This window comes from Scyliorhinus canicula, chromosome 9 (genome assembly GCF_902713615.1).
Source record: "Scyliorhinus canicula chromosome 9, sScyCan1.1, whole genome shotgun sequence".
Classification (NCBI taxonomy): domain Eukaryota; kingdom Metazoa; phylum Chordata; class Chondrichthyes; order Carcharhiniformes; family Scyliorhinidae; genus Scyliorhinus; species Scyliorhinus canicula.
In genome coordinates, this window is record NC_052154.1 from 109,450,189 (window position 1) to 109,466,025 (window position 15,837).

General features: G+C 46.0%; 1 protein-coding gene across 3 annotated transcripts in view; it reads left to right on the forward strand.

The window, feature by feature from the left end:
• Positions 1-871: 871 nt before the first annotated feature.
• The window catches only part of LOC119971602 (ETS homologous factor-like), a 75,243-nt gene continuing 60,277 nt past the window's right edge, over positions 872-15,837 (forward strand). For all 3 annotated transcript variants that reach the window (XM_038807386.1, XM_038807387.1, XM_038807388.1), the window contains exon 1: positions 872-1,055. The gene's annotated coding sequence lies outside the window, so the exon portion shown is untranslated. The remainder of the gene's footprint in view (positions 1,056-15,837) is intronic.

A 15,837-nucleotide genomic window follows, 5' to 3' on the forward strand; every position in this document is an offset into this window, starting at 1 on the left:
ACACAAGGGAATAGCGTTAGACTAACCATGCACCGTGTTTGCTCAGGTCTATTTCCTCACTGGCATTATAGCACACAGAGGACAATGTGGTTCCAGATGAGGGCAGCACCAGCTTGGCTGTGGATGGGAGGGACAAGGAGCACATGAAGAAAGGTCAATTGGACGTGTGGCTGGAGGGCTTGCTGCACTGGTGGAGCCTTAACGTGGCCAGCAAGGGGGTCAACATCATTGGGAAGAAATGGTGAAGGGAATCATTGGCAAAAATAATAGAAGAGATTCCAATCATGTAGCTGTGTGGATCCTGCTTTTCATAGCCTCTCAGAATGGGAATAACTGGGAGCATGGGAGAGTGGGAGGGTGCAGGTTTGAAAGCAGGACTGAAGCTGTTTGTCCAGTCCCTTTTATCCTCCCCTGTTTGAGGTTCCCAGCTTACAGGAGGAAATATAGTTTTAGTTGGAAAATTGACACCTATTTATTGCTCAATACAAACAGGCCAACCCGTAGGACGGGTTTTACTGTTAATACAGTACAGGTACTGGTTAACAATTAACCATTTGTAGGATAGACACTGTAAAGATTTGAATGGTTAAGTCATTCTAAATGCATCTTGAACACCGCCAGCAATTCATTTTAGTCACCTATTTCCTGCACAGATATATTTATTGAAAAACTTCCTCCAGTGGAACTTAGCACAGGAGGCTCAGTGTCCTGTATGCAGTTGCCTTGTCCTGAACAGCAACTGCAGTGTTTATGTAAACTGGCAGTCAAATGTTTATGTAAAGCACTGCACATGCAAATTAACAAGCTCCTTTCTGTTTCTAACTACAACCAATCAAACAAAAGGAAGCCAGGGTAGGGGAAACCCCTCACGAGTGACACAGTCCTCCACCAGCCTCAGAATTATTTTATTCTACTTCTGGTCTGATCTTCATAGAGAACCAGGATTAACTTGATTTGTCAAACCATCTCACGTTCAGTTTTACGGGAGTACCTGCATCTGCCATCTTACGCATTGCTCTGGGCACCTTTGGAGGGAGTATTTGGACCTGTGTCAGGTAAGATCTGCAGCTTGCGAAAATTACTTTATGAAGCTCCTCTTTTCGCTACACTTGTCCTGATATAAAAACAGGAGAACTGGAAATACTCATTCGGTCAGGCAGTATCTTTGGAGAAAGAAACTCAGTTACATGTCGGCAACCTTTAGATCGAACTGATTATTGTTTGCTACAGGTGGATGTGCCAGTACTTTTGCTAATGCAGTACAGTCTAAAAAACATTTGAAATATTGTACACTTGCGTAATAAGAAAAGTTGGTTGAATATCTGGTTAAGAACATTTCTAAGGGTTTTGCAAATCCGTAGAGTTAGAGTTAATTATGTGGGGGCCATGGTGGGTCCCCATCAATGTCTTGTCCTTCTTCTTCTTCGGCCGGCCCTCAGAGTCGAGGGTGACTTGGTGGGTTCTGCGGCTGAATAGTCCAATCCTGGATCCGCAGACCCTACCACAGGTTTGGCAGATGGTGTGTGATGAAATGGGTGGGTGGGACGCTCTGGATTCTGCGCTCTCTTTCCGCTGTATACGCTTGCCCTCCGCACGCTCCACCCTACGACGTTCAAGTTGATTGGTGCCTTCGCGGATGATTTTTCTCCAGTTTGTGCGTTGAAGGCAAGTGATTCCCACATGTTGATGGGGATGTTGCATTTATTTAGGGAGGCTTTCAGAGTGTCCTTGTAGCATTTCCTAGTGATCGCTCACCATTGCGGAGTTCAGAATAGAAGTCTTCTTTCGGGAGTCATGTGTTGGGCATGCGGGCAATGTGACCTGCTCATCGCAGCTAGCCAAGCATGACCAGTGCCTGGATACTGGGGATGTTGGCCTGGATTGAGGAAGCTCACATTGGTACGCCTATCCTGCCAGTGGATTTGCAGGATTTTGCGGAGGCAACGTTAGTGATATCTCTCCAGGGATTGTTCATGTTTCAGATGCATACAGGAGGGCGGGGACCATGGCTACTCTTTGACCATGAGCTTGGTGCTGGATTTGAGATCTTGGCCTTCGAACACTTTGATCAAGTGTCCAGCAACTGCACTGGTGGATTGGAGTTAATGTTGAACTTCATCGTCAATGTCTACTTGCGCACAGATGAGGCTCCCCAGGTATGGGAAATTATCCACATTGTCCATGGGGCTCACCATGGATCTTGATGGTCAGGGGACAGTTTGATGTGGCAGGAGCAGGCTGGTAGACAACCTTTGTTTACCAGATGTTTAGTCTGAGCCCATTCTTTCAAATGCCTCAGTCACTGCGTCGACAATGGTATGTAGCTCAGCATCTGATTGTGCACACACACGGGCATCATCTGTGTACTGCAGCTCGATGACAGCATTTTTTAATAATAATCTTTATTAGTGTCACATGTAGGCTTACATTAACACTGCAATGAAGTTACTGTGAAAATCCCCTAGTCGCCACACTCTGGCGCCTGTTCGGGTACACGGAGGGAGAATTCAGAATGTTCAATTCATCTATGTCTTTCGGGACTGTGGGGGAAATCGGAGCACCTGGAGGAAACCAACACAGACACGGGCAGACTCCACACAACAGTGACCCAAGCCGGAAATCGAACCTGGGACCCTGGAACAGTGAAGCAACAATGCTAACCGGTTCTGGCCTGGAGGCATCGGAAGTTGAACAGTGTCCTGCTTGTCCGGTAGGTTAGCTGCACTCCGTGGGATCATCAGGGTTCTGTGAAGAAGATGGAGAAGAACATAGAACATAGAACATAGAACAGTACAGCACAGAACAGGCCCTTCGGCCCTCGATGTTGTGCCGAGCCATGATCACCCTACTCAAACGCACGTATCCACCCTATACCCGTAACCTAACAACCCCCCCCTTTAACCAACGCCCAAGAGCGTTGGTGTAATGGTGCAGCCCTGTTTGGCCCAGTTTCCACAGGTATTGGGCCAGTGACGATTACGTTGGTGAGGATCACGGTTTGCATGCCATCGTGGAGCAGGCTGAGAATGGTGACGAATTTCTGTGGGCAGCCAAATTAGAGGAGGATGTTCCACAATCCTGGTTGATAGAGTTGAAGGCCTTTGTGAGATCGAAGACAGCTACTGGCAGGAAGTGGTTGAGGAGAATTCTCTCAATGACCTTTCCCATGGTGGAGAGTAGGGAAATGCTGCTGTAATTTTCACAGTCAGACCTCTCTCCTTTCTTGACAATGGTCACAAAGATGGATGTGTTCTCCAAAATGGGGTTTGGGGAGGTGTAGGAATTTGACGAGTTAACAGGAAGACTTTTATTCAGCTTTACAGGCCCGGTTACACATTACCGGGTTCTTACTCCTTTTCTCGGCTACTACAAAGGCTGACCTATTATACAAATGCTGGTTAATTCCAATCAGGACAAGGGAACAATCATCCACAGCTGGATGAAGCTCATGCATGTCACATGCAGGTTATTACTGGAGGGAATCTGCAACTGGATCCAAATGCTTTACATAAACAGCAATGCAGTTTCAATCAATGCATGGGAATCAGAAAGCTTTTTGGAGTCAGTCAGGGCTGCCCTCTCTGCCCTGTCCTGTTTGTGTGCTGTATAAAACGTTTTGCCCAGTCCAGCAGGAAGGATTCAGGCAAAAGAGGAGCGATGATCCCAGGCAGCGGAGACATTCAAGTCAAAGCTTCCCTGTACACGGGTGATGTCACTGTTTTCTGCTCAGATCCGATGCTGTTGCACAGGCTCATGAACATTTGCGAACTGTTCAACTGGCCTCAGGAGTCAAGGTAAACCATGGCAAGAGCAATGCCATGTTCTTTGGAAACTGGTTTGAGCGATTGTTTATACTCTTTATGGTCAGATCAGATTACCTGAAGCTTCTGGGGTGTTCAGTGTGACTAGGGTAAAAAACTGGCAGCATTGCATTGTCAAGGTGAGGCAGAAACTGAGCATGTAGGAGTGACACTGCCTCTTCATTGAAGGTAAGAACCTGGCCATCAGCTGTGAGGTACACTTGGGGTTGCTGTACATGTCTGGCCCATACCCCAATCTGTGCTGTAGCATTCACCTGAGCCACTTTCAAGTTCTCCTGGATATCAAAGATGGATTGTGTCCAGAGGGATAGCATTTACAAATCTCCGGATAAGTAAGGGAGTAACATACCCAACGTCACCATCATCCTTCGGCCACCTTTGTATGTGACTGCATCAAGCTGTGCCTCGATCCTCAGTGTGCCAACACCAAGTGTTACCACATACTGTAACAAAAATATTCACATGTTTGTAATGTTCTCATTACTGAATTGAAGAATCTCAAAGTGCATCTTGATCTCCAGAGAAACTGTGAACATAATTGCACTTTCTTGTTGTGATGATTTGAAATGTGTTACAATGTCTCTTTCAGATATTTTATGAGTAAAATATGTTTTTGCAAAAAAATAAGTTTTACACCCAGTCCACTTTTACTCTCCATTGACTTCCTTTGAGAGTAAAGTCAGACACCAAACCCAAACCCTAACCCAGATGGTATCAGTGCACAGCTGGCATCAAAGAACGTGTGGTCTTATTTTAGGTAATGGTTTATCCTAGTTTACATGGTTTTAACACATCGTAAGATTAAACCCCACTATGAGCATTTCCCTTCTCTCAATGTAAAAGATGAAAAGCTGAGACTGAATCAAACAAAAAGTTAACCAAGCTTGTGCAGTAAAAGGCAAATTGCCATTGATAGGCTTTCGGTACAAATACAAACTCACAGCCTCTACCACCTAGACGGACAAGGGCAGTAGACACCCTGAAATACCATCGTCTGGAGGTTTCCCTCCAAGTCACTCACCATCCTGAATTGGAAATATATCGCCGTTCATTCACTGTCGCTGTGTCAAAATCCTGGAACTCCCTCCCAACAGGACTGTGGGTGGACCTACACCACATGGACTGCAGTTGCTCAAGAAGGCAGCTCACCATCACCTTCTGAAGGGCCATTCGGGATGGGCTTTTAGGGATGGGCAATAATGCTGGCCTTACCAGTGATGCCCACATTCCATGAAACAATACAAAAGGCATCTTTCCGCTGCTGTGGAGTGGCAGCAGCAGGGTGAGGAGACTGTCTGTGGTACATCACAATGTTGGCCACAACACACTAAGATCATTCCCATTTCATCAGCTCTCTGAATGGTCTCCATGCATATCAACTCTTTCCAATCTCTACATTTGTTTAACCTCTTTGTGGCCTTTGAAACGTCTGCCAATTTGGTTTGCAATCCAAGCTGCATTGCTTTAAAGCTCTGTTTCCCCACACCTGCTCTGCCATTAGGTGTCCACAGGGGCTCAGTTCTCATATTTTCATGTTTAATTCAGAAAGGCAGCTTCAGAGCCCCACCTCGGAGACATGACACTCCAGTGCAGTACTGAGAGAGTGCTGCACTCTCAGTGGTACCATCTTGACCAGCTTTTCTTTCATGGGATGTGGGTAACACTGGCAGAACCAGCTTTTGTTGCCCGTCCCCAACTCAATGGTTTGCTGGGCCACTTTAGCGGGCAGCTAAGAGCCATTGCTGGAGATCTGGAGTCACATGTAAGCCAGATCAAATAAGGGAGTAGTCGAGGGACTCGGTGGGAATGTTATCTGATGTTGCTGAGGATGGCAGTCACAAATAGAAAGGAAGGAGTGTGCAACAGGATGGTCACCAGGCCTGACTTGCACCTTCTGGTCAGCCACAGACTGTTGTCGAGTATTAGCCATGCATGTACTGGGCAGACCCTGGAAACTGAAGATGTTCACTTGCATGTTTGTATTGTGACATTGGAAAATTGTCTGTATGACAACCTTTAGTCGACACAATAATCTCCTGACCCAGCCAATGAGAGATGAAAATATTCTGATTCACTCCATGTGACACAATCATCCCAGGCCCATTTTGAATGACAGAACGACCTCGAGACCTGCCGTATGTGACAGGATTGTCCTTTGACCTGCCCAATTTTTGACAGCATGGTCATTGACCTGCCCGACGTGACAGGATGATCTTTGACCTGCCCGATGTGACAGGATCATCTTTGACCTGCCCGATGTGACAGGATGGTCTTTGATTTCCCTGACCTAACAGGATGGTCTTTGACCTACCCGATGTGACAGGGTGGTCCTTTGAGCTGCGCGATGTGACAGGATGGTCTTTGACCTGCCCAATGTGACCGGGTGGTCCTTTGACCTGCCCGATGTGACAGGATGGTCTTTGACCTGCCTGATGTGACTGGATGGTCTTTGACCTGCCCAACATGACAGGATGGTCTTTGACTGGCCCGATGTGACAGAATCGTTTTTGACCTGCCTGATGTGACAGGATATTCCTTTGCCTTGCCAATGTGACAGGATATTCCTTTGCCTTGCCAATGTGACAGGATATTCCTTTGCCTTGCCAATGTGACAGGATATCCCTTTGCCTTGCCAATGTGACAGGATGTTCCTTTGCCTTGCCAATGTGACAGGATGTTCCTTTGCCTTGCCAATGTGACAGGATATTCCTTTGCCTTGCCAATGTGACAGGATATTCCTTTGCCTTGCCAATGTGACAGGATATTCCTTTGACCTCCCAGATGTGACAGGATGTTCCTTTGATTTCTCCAATGTGACAGGATGGTCCTTTGATTTCTCCAATGTGACAGGATGGTCCTTTGACCTACCCAATGTGACAGGATGGTCCTTTGACCTACCCAATGTGACAGGAGGCCTGATGTGACACCTCAATTGTCAGGACCTTACTAACCAATTAGATGTGTTTTGGCAAGCTATCCAGTATATGTAGAGAAGGAACAGCAGGCCATACATTGTCCTGTATTTGGAGAGGATAGAAGAGACCCATCTCTGAGCCTGATGACCTCCAAAACCTGGACATCGAGGTCAAGGTGACACGAACCAATATTTGTGCTCAAATATTTGTGCTCAACCATCCCAGAAGATCCTGTTCTGTGGTGTTTAATGATATTGACTGTCATCCAGATTTTACTGTTTTATAATCCACAAAGAATGGAAGTGTAAATAATGAATGAATGTTTCGCTGTCTACAATCACTCCCATTGTTCTCTTTGGAAATGTGACAGTCGCTGTAATTACACTGGTAAATAGCTTCATTTAACACCTCATTTCTCACTAATATCAGAACTGACACAGTGACTGAGCTGTACTCCACCTGAATGAACCGCAGCTGGGGTGGTGGTGGTGGTGGGGGGGGGGGAGTGGATGTGCTCATAAGGAGCTCCAACATCATGACATTGGTTCAGAATTTTGTAAGAGGTGAGAAGGATGGAGGGTAGACATATTACCTGGCAGGACATCAATTGAGCTTGTTTAGAATATAATTACAGGGAATTTACAGATGCTTGAACGGAAGTTAATGGGCTTTCGTATTTTGTGAATATGCACAGGAATCACAGTTCTTCATAACTCTGAGCAGTTAAAGGTGGCATAAATAAGGGAAGATCTCCTTCTGCCTCTGGTGGCCATTTTGCAAGTATTTATTGGCTCGTGTGAGAAGAGTGGGGAGCGGATGCTATTGCAGCCAACAGTGGGAGATATTTAATCGTGGAGGGCTGCTGCATTGAGTGATAGTCCTGTAAGGGTGGCATCAACAGTGCTGGGGTGGGCAATCTGCAAGTGCTAGAGATTGGCTGCAACGCCTGATTTAAAGGAAGTACCAATGGAAAGCCCCTGGGGAGGCTGATGTAAGGTAGCGCCTTGGAGGGAAAGGTGGTGACCAATGGGATGGGACTGATCTACCCAGTCTTCATGGCCTCCAATGTGGGGAAGGGCGATACAAAGGGAGGGAGGAGCATACAGCACCAGCTCCACAGCAAGAGAGCCTGTCACTGGCTGCGCAATGCCAGAGAAATGCACAGAATAAAGTTACATCAAGTTGCAACCCAAATGGCCTCATGGCCTTAAATAAAGGACCCACCCTCCAGAGGCAGTGTGCCAGATATACCAAGACTATTTACATATGCTCGAGCACCAATGCCAAATAAGAACCCAAGGGAGGCCTGCACTGGCTTCTGAGCCAGTTATTCCTGCCCGCACTACTGCCCAATTCCCCTGCAGGTCTGGATTCCCAGTGAGAGGAACGCCCACTGAAGACATGGTTTATCATGGCTGTGAGGAACACTCACACTGCAGCAGAGGAAATGTACAATCCAGGATTTGTCACAGATCCACACGAGTGATCATCAAGCAGGCCACTGTGCTTCTAAAGATGAGATTCAGGTGCCTACAATGATCTGTTGAAGCCCTTTGGTATGCCCCAATATGCCCCAGTGAGGATTTACATAGTGTGGTGGTCTGCTGTGCCCCATGCAATCTAGCACTGCGAGGTTGATGAGAGGAAGGCCTTGAGTAACAAGGACATCATTGATCGCCACTCCTCTCACATTGAAGAAAATGTGAAAGAGACTGCTGAGCAGGTGGCACAGGATGAAGAACCCCTTGTACCAAAAGTGAGGGGCATTGCAGGTGGGCAGGGGAGGGCTCGGTCAATCTCAGATATACCATTTCTTGCGACCCTGTTGTCCTTTCACAATCTTTGTAATGATGATTAACCTCTTGATCTAAAGATACTTCTAATAAAACCCTGGTGCTGTTGTGGGAGAAGATGGGAGAGAATGATAAAGGAAGAAATATAAGAGAAAATAAGGCAATGAGAAATAGAGGAGAGAGAAAAGGAGAAAAATGGAGAAAAATGGGGCTGAATTCTCCGAACCTCCGGGCCAAAATCGCGTTCGATACGGGGAGCGGAGATTGGCCGTCAACCCGGAAATTCGGACCCGCGCCGCTCCCGCGATAATCCGGGGGGCCGCGTGCATGAACTATGCATTGACAGAGGCCCCCCCCCCCCCCGCGATTCTCCGCGCGCAACTGGCTGAGTTCCCGATGGCGTGGGTCTAACCACCTATCGGCCCGCAGGAACGACAGGTGGCGGTTGCGGACTCAATCCGCAGCCGCCCTGGTGGGGGATGGGGGAATCGTTCACCGGCGGGGGGGGGGGGGGGGGGGGGGGGGAGCCTTATGGACGGCCAAGCAAGCGATCGTGTCCAGAATGAAACGCCAACATTTTTACGCTGCCGTCGGGGTAGCGCGGTAGCATTGTGGATAGCACGATGGCTTCACAGCTCCAGGGTCCCAGGTTCAATTCCGGCTTGGGTCACTGTCTGTGCGGAGTCTGCACATCCTCCCCGTGTGTGCGTGGGTTTCCTCCGGGTGCTCCGGTTTCCTCCCACAGTCCAAAGATGTGCAGGTTAGGTGGATTGGCCATGATTAATTGCCCTTAGTGTCCAAAATTGCCCTTAGTGTTGGGTGGGGTTACTGGGTTATTGGGATAGGGGAAGGTGTTGACCTTGGGTAGGGTGCTCTTTCCAAGAGCTGGTGCAGACTCGATGGGCCGAATGGCCTCCTTCTGCACTGTAAATTCTGTGTAATTCTAATAGAAAAAGCCCCATTATTGGAGAATCCAGCCCAATGTTTGAAATAGGCGCTTTACCTACAGGCATTGATTCGGTGAGTCCAGGGATTTTGCAGCACCACAAGTGGTGAGCATGAGGATTTCAAGGTGATTAAAAATAATTCTGCATGACTGGGCTTGAATTTTAACAAAGGGCTTACCGCCTTAGCTAAGACAGGCCATCGCAGACTTCTGCGCCATGCTGCAGGATGAACCGAATCTAGAAGTCCTGCCCATTCCTGATGGCAGTGTGGTGAGCCACGTATGGCTATTGTATATACTCACTGTTGTTCTATTATTACTATTGTGACCGACATCCACTATTGTATATACTCACTGTTGTTCTATTATTACTATTGTGACCGACATCCACTATTGTATATACTCACTGTTGTTCTATTATTACTATTGTGACCGACATCCACTATTGTATATACTCACTGTTGTTCTATTATTACTATTGTGACCGACATCCACTATTGTATATACTCACTGTTGTTCTATTATTACTATTGTGACCGACATCCACTATTGTATATACTTACTGTTGTTGCTGTTACTATTGCTGTTGAATTGTTGTGTTGATGCTGCTGTTGGCTCCGTCTGTGGCTCCGCCCCTCTGAGGAGGTATATAACAGGCCGATCTGAGACAGGCTCTCAGTGTGGGAGAAGCTACAGGTTGGCACACTGTCTCGACTGAATTGATGGTCATCAGGCAAGTATTTTTTGCCCAAGATGGGAGGTGGGGCAGTGGTGGAGTGGATGGTGGGTAGGAGGTGATTTGCACATATGGAAACCTGAATCTAGAAGAGCCTTATAAACTCTTGTTAGAAAGTACATCCCACTTTCTCCCTGGAGTGAAGACAGTTTCCAGTAGTGTGTGACTTATGATTGTTAAGAGTTAGATTTAGATTTATTGTCACTTGTACCGAGGTACAGTGAAAAGTACTCTTCTGCGTACAGTCCAGGGAGATCGTTCCATACATAAAAAAACATAGGACAGACAATAAAAACACAATGTAAACTCATAGACACAGACATCGGGTGAAGCATCCGGAGTATAGTGCTACAACAGTAGAGAAGATGCATAGAAAGGTCAGTCCAGTGCATAAGTGTGTCATTCAGGAGTCTGGGAACAGCGGGGAAGAAACTTTTTAAAAATCTGTTAGCGCATTTAATCTTTTGAATCTCCTGCACAATGGAAGAAGTTGGAAGAGTGAATAAATGAAAAAATGAAATGAAATGAAAAGCGCTTATTGTCACGAGTAGGCTTCAAATGAAGTTACTGTGAAAAGCCCCTAGTCGCCACATTCCGGCGCCTGTTCGGGGAGGCTGTTACGGGAAGCCGGGTGCGATGGGTATTTTATTATGCTGCCCGCTTTCCCAGGGCAGCGTGAGGTGTAGACAGAGTCAATGGATGGGAGGCGGGTTCGCGTGATGGACTAGGCGGTGTTCACTACTCTCTGTAGTTTCTTACAGTCTTGAGCTGAGCTGTGATGAAGCCAGATAGGATGTTTTCTATGGTGCATCTGTAAAAATTGCTAAGAGTCAATGTGGACATTTCCTTAGTTTACTGACGAAGTATAGACGCTGTTGTGCTTTCTTGATCGTAGCGTAGACGTAAGTGGACCAGGACAGATTGTTGGTGATGTGCACACCTAGGAATTTGAAGCTGTCAACCATCTCCACCGATATCTAGCCGCCTCTTGAATATATTCAGTATTTTAGCATCAACTACTTCCTGTGGTAATGAATTCCATAGTCCCACCACTCTTTGAGTGAAGAAATGTCTCCTTATCTCTGTCCGAAATGGTTTACCCTGAATCCTCAGATTGTGAGCCCTTGTTATGAACACACCTATCATTGGTAACATCTTCCCTGCATCTACCCTGTCTAGTCCCGTTAGAATTTTATGTCTCTATGAGATCCCCATCAAGGTTGGTGGTTGATGGGAAATGTTCAGACTGGAGTCCAGTTACTAGTGGTGTACCACAAGGATCTGTTTTGGGGCCACTGCTGTTTGTCATTTTTATAAATCACCTGGAGGAGGGCGTAGAAGCATGGGTGAGTAAATTTGCAGATGACACTAAAGTCGGTGGAGTTGTGGACAGTGTGGAAGGGTGTTACAAGTTACAGAGGGACTGAGAGGTGGCAAATGAAGTTCAATGCAGAAAAGTGTGAGGTAATTCATTTTGGAAGGAATAACAGGAAGACAGAGTACTGGGCTAATGGGAAGATTCTTGGTAGTGTGGATGAGCAGAGAGATCTCGGTGTCTATGTACATAGATCCCTGAAAGTTGCCACCCAGGTTGAGAGGGCTGTTAAGAAGGCGTATGGTGTGTTAGCTTTTATTGGTAGAGGGATTGAGTTTCGGAGCCATGAGGTCATGTTGCAGCTGTACAAACTCTGGTGCGGCCGCATTTGGAGTATTGCGTGCAGTTCTAGTCGCCACATTATAGGAAGGATGTGGAAGCATTGGAAAGGGTGCAGAGGAGATTTACCAGAATGTTGCCTGGTATGGAGGGAAGATCTTATGAGGGAAGGCTGAGTGACTTGAGGCTGTTTTTGTTAGAGAGAAGAAGGTTAAGAGGTGACTTAATTGAGGCATACAAGGTGATCAGAGGATTAGATAGGGTGGACAGTGAGAGCCTTTTTCCTCGGATGGTGATGTCTAGCATGAGGGGACATAGCTTTAAATTGAGGGGAGATAGATAAAGGACAGATGTCAGAGGTAGGTTCTTTACTCAGAGAGTAGTAAGGGCGTGGAATGCCCTGCCTGCAACAGTAGTGGACGCGCCAACACTAAGGGCATTCAAATGGTCATTGGATAGACATATGGATGATAAGGGAATAGTGTAGATGGGCTTTAGAGTGGTTTCACAGGTCGGCGCAACATCGAGGGCCGAAGGGCCTGTACTGCGCTGTAATGTTCTATGTTCTATAGAATCCCAGAAGATGACCACCAATGCCTCCACTATTACCAGAGCCACCTCCCTAAGCACGCTGGGATGCAGATTCTCAGGCCCTGAGGATTTATCCACCTTCAATTCCATCAATTTTCCCAGCACCATTTCTCTACTAATGTTGATCTCCCTCAGTTCTTCCCTCTCACTAAATCTTTCATTCTCCAACATTTGTGGGATCTGATTTGTGCCCTCTCTGGTGACGACAGAACCAAAGTATATATTCAATTGCTCATCCATTTCTTTGTCCCTTATTATGCATTCCCGCGTTTACAGGGGGCCTACATTTCTCTTTACCAATCTGTTTTTCTTCACATATCTATAGAAACTCTTAGTGTCAGTCTTTATGTTCCCTGCAAGCTTCCTTTTGTACTATACTTTCCCCTTCTTAATCAATCCCTTCGTCCTTCTTTGCTGAATTCTAAACTGCTCCCAATCCTCAGACCTATTATTTTTCTTGGCCAATCTGTATGTTTCTTCCTTGGATCATATTCTATTTCTAATTTCCTTTGTCAGTCATGGACTGACCCTTTTACCCCCATTGCTTTTGTGCCAGACATGAATGAACAGTTGCTGTAGGTTCCCCATGCGTTCCTTGAATGTCAAAAGGCTTTGGTACTTTTTTACTGCCAATGAAATCATGGCAGAAGAGAAACACTTTGTGGCCCACAAACATATAACCTCATGCAAAGCTTAACATCTACGAAGACTCCGAACTCCAAGCCCTTTGGTCAATTGGTGCAACTAGTGAGGGACTATTTCTATTATTATGCAGCGCGATAAATTTCATACAGCCATCAGAGATCTGGGTGAAATGGTATCTCCTTTTCAAGCCAGACCTCGACAAATGTTGGAACATTATGAATTTGGTACTTCTCTCAGCGACATGCTGTGTGACCAGTTAGTCTGTGTGATCAATAACTTAAATATTCAGAAGCAGTTATTGGCGGAAATCAAGTAATCCTTGGACAAAGCAGTTTAATTGGCTCAACTGACTGAAAGTTCGAAAGTTTTTGAATTATAAAGCGTACATAGCGAGGTGAATTAGTTTTGGCAGGAAGCGATGGCTGTTCAAAGCTCCTGAATTGAGAGTGCAGCAGAGCCTGAGAAGAAGAAAAATGACCAACGATCACAAGGCTTAGAGGCTTGTAACCATTGAGGGGGGGAGACTTCCAAGATAGATGCAAGTGTCAGGAATTCATCTGTTTCATTTGCAAGCCAGATACAGAGTCAGACAGTCCACTACAAATTCCCGAAAAAAAAACATTGGCGATTCCAGTAGACAAACTTGAGGAAGACCCTGAAGAAAAATCTGAAGTATACAAGCTTAACATGGTGAGATTAAGTAAAACATCCCCACTTAAGATTGTCCTTGTCATCAACAGCTGTCCACTTAAAATGAGGTCGATACAGGGGTGGCTACCACAGTGGTGGGTGAGCAACTGTTTAGGTGTCTACAAGGAGACTGCAGCCTGTGAATCTCAGCAACACATCAACCACCTTCGCTACCTATACAGGGGAGGCACTGATGATATTGGTGATGGCACCCATACCAGCATCGTACCAACAGCAGTCAGCCTAGCTGCCATCAATTGTAGTGAAGGGACAAAGGTCAAGCCTCATGGGGCTGAAGTAAATCAAATTAAATTGGCTAGAAATATTCAGCATTGCCGACAGGGTTTTTCAGGAGCGTCTACAGAAATACCACAAGATCTTCCAGAGAGTGAGATGCATGAAAGGAGTGAAAGCAAAGATATATGTCGAACCAGAAACAACACCAAAAATACTTTACATCAGATCAATCCTTATGCCCTACATCAAAAAGTGGAGGTAGAGTTGGAGTGTCTGGAAGACCTGGGGTTAATTATTCCAGTACAGCTTTCAGAATGGGCATCACCGATAGTCCCAGTATTGAAGCCGGACCACACAGTCCGAATCTGCAGTGATTTTAAATGACGGTGAACAGGGTGGCTAAAGTAGATAAACATCCTATCCCCAGGATAGAAGATTTATATGCCGAGTTGGCAGGAGGCCTCAAATACACCAAATTGGTTTTAAGCCATGTGTACTAGCAGCTCGAGTTGGAAGTTGAGTCGAGAATTTATTTTACCATAAATGCCCACAAAAGCTTTTTCCAATATAGGAGATTGCCCTTTGGGATTTCATCTGCTTGTGTGATATTCCAGCACGCAATGGAAAGCCTTTTGCAGGGAATTCCGAAGGTTGCCACGTATATGGATGATGCCCTAGTGACGGGAACAACACCAGAGGAACACAGCGCATATTTGGAAGAAGTCCTCAAGTGGTGTAAAGAGGGCGACAATTCGGCTAAAGCAAGAGAAGTGCATGTTTCAGGCTGATGAAGTTACGTATTCAGTTTTCAGAGTTGATGCGAAGGGATTACACCGAATTGAAGATAAGATAAAGGCAATAAAAGGGGTTCCGGAACCAAGGAACACATCGGAATTAAAGTCCTTTCTAGGGATGGTTAACTATTACGGCCGTTCTTTAACCAAACTCTCTACCATTTTGGCACCCCTGCATCAACTGCTGAAGGAGTACCAATGCTGGAAGTGGGAAGATTCCCAGAGGAAGTCTTTAGATCAGGTAAAACAGGCCCTGCAGTCGTCAGCCTTGCTGGTCCATTTCAATCCGGATAAACCCATTGTCATCACCTGCGATGCATCACCACATGCATCACAGTAGTACTCTCATACAAAATGGAAGATGGTGTGGAAAAGCTATCACCTTTGCATCCAGAACACTGTTGGATGCCGAGAAGAAATATTTCCAGATCGACAAAGAAAGCCTGGGGTCATTTATGTAAAAAATGTCATCAGAGACCCTGTGCATTCCATATCCTAGTGATGCAACAATCCCTATCCCATTGCTGCAGTATTCCTTATCCCAGTGATGCAGCATCCCCTATCCCATTGCTGCAGTATTCCTTATCCTACTGATGCAACATTCCCTGTACAATTGCTGTGATATTCTGTATCCTTATGATGCAGTATTCCATATCCAATTGCTGCAGAATTCTATATCCTAGTGATGCAGTCTTCCCTATCCTATTGCTGTGGAATTCTATATGCAAGTGATGTAGTCTTCCCTATCCTATTGCTGTGGAATTTTATATCCTAGCGATGTAGTCTTCCCTATCCTACTGCTGTGGAATTCTATATCCTAGTGATGCAGTCTTCCCTATCCTATTGCTGTGGAATTCTATATCCTAGTGATGTAGTCTTCCCTATCTCATTGGTGTAGTATCCCTTATCCTAGTTATGCAATATTCCCTATCCCAATGCTGCAGCAGTCCATAACCCAGTGATAGAGTATTCCTTATCCCCATTGCAGGAATATTCCATATCCCAGTGATACAGT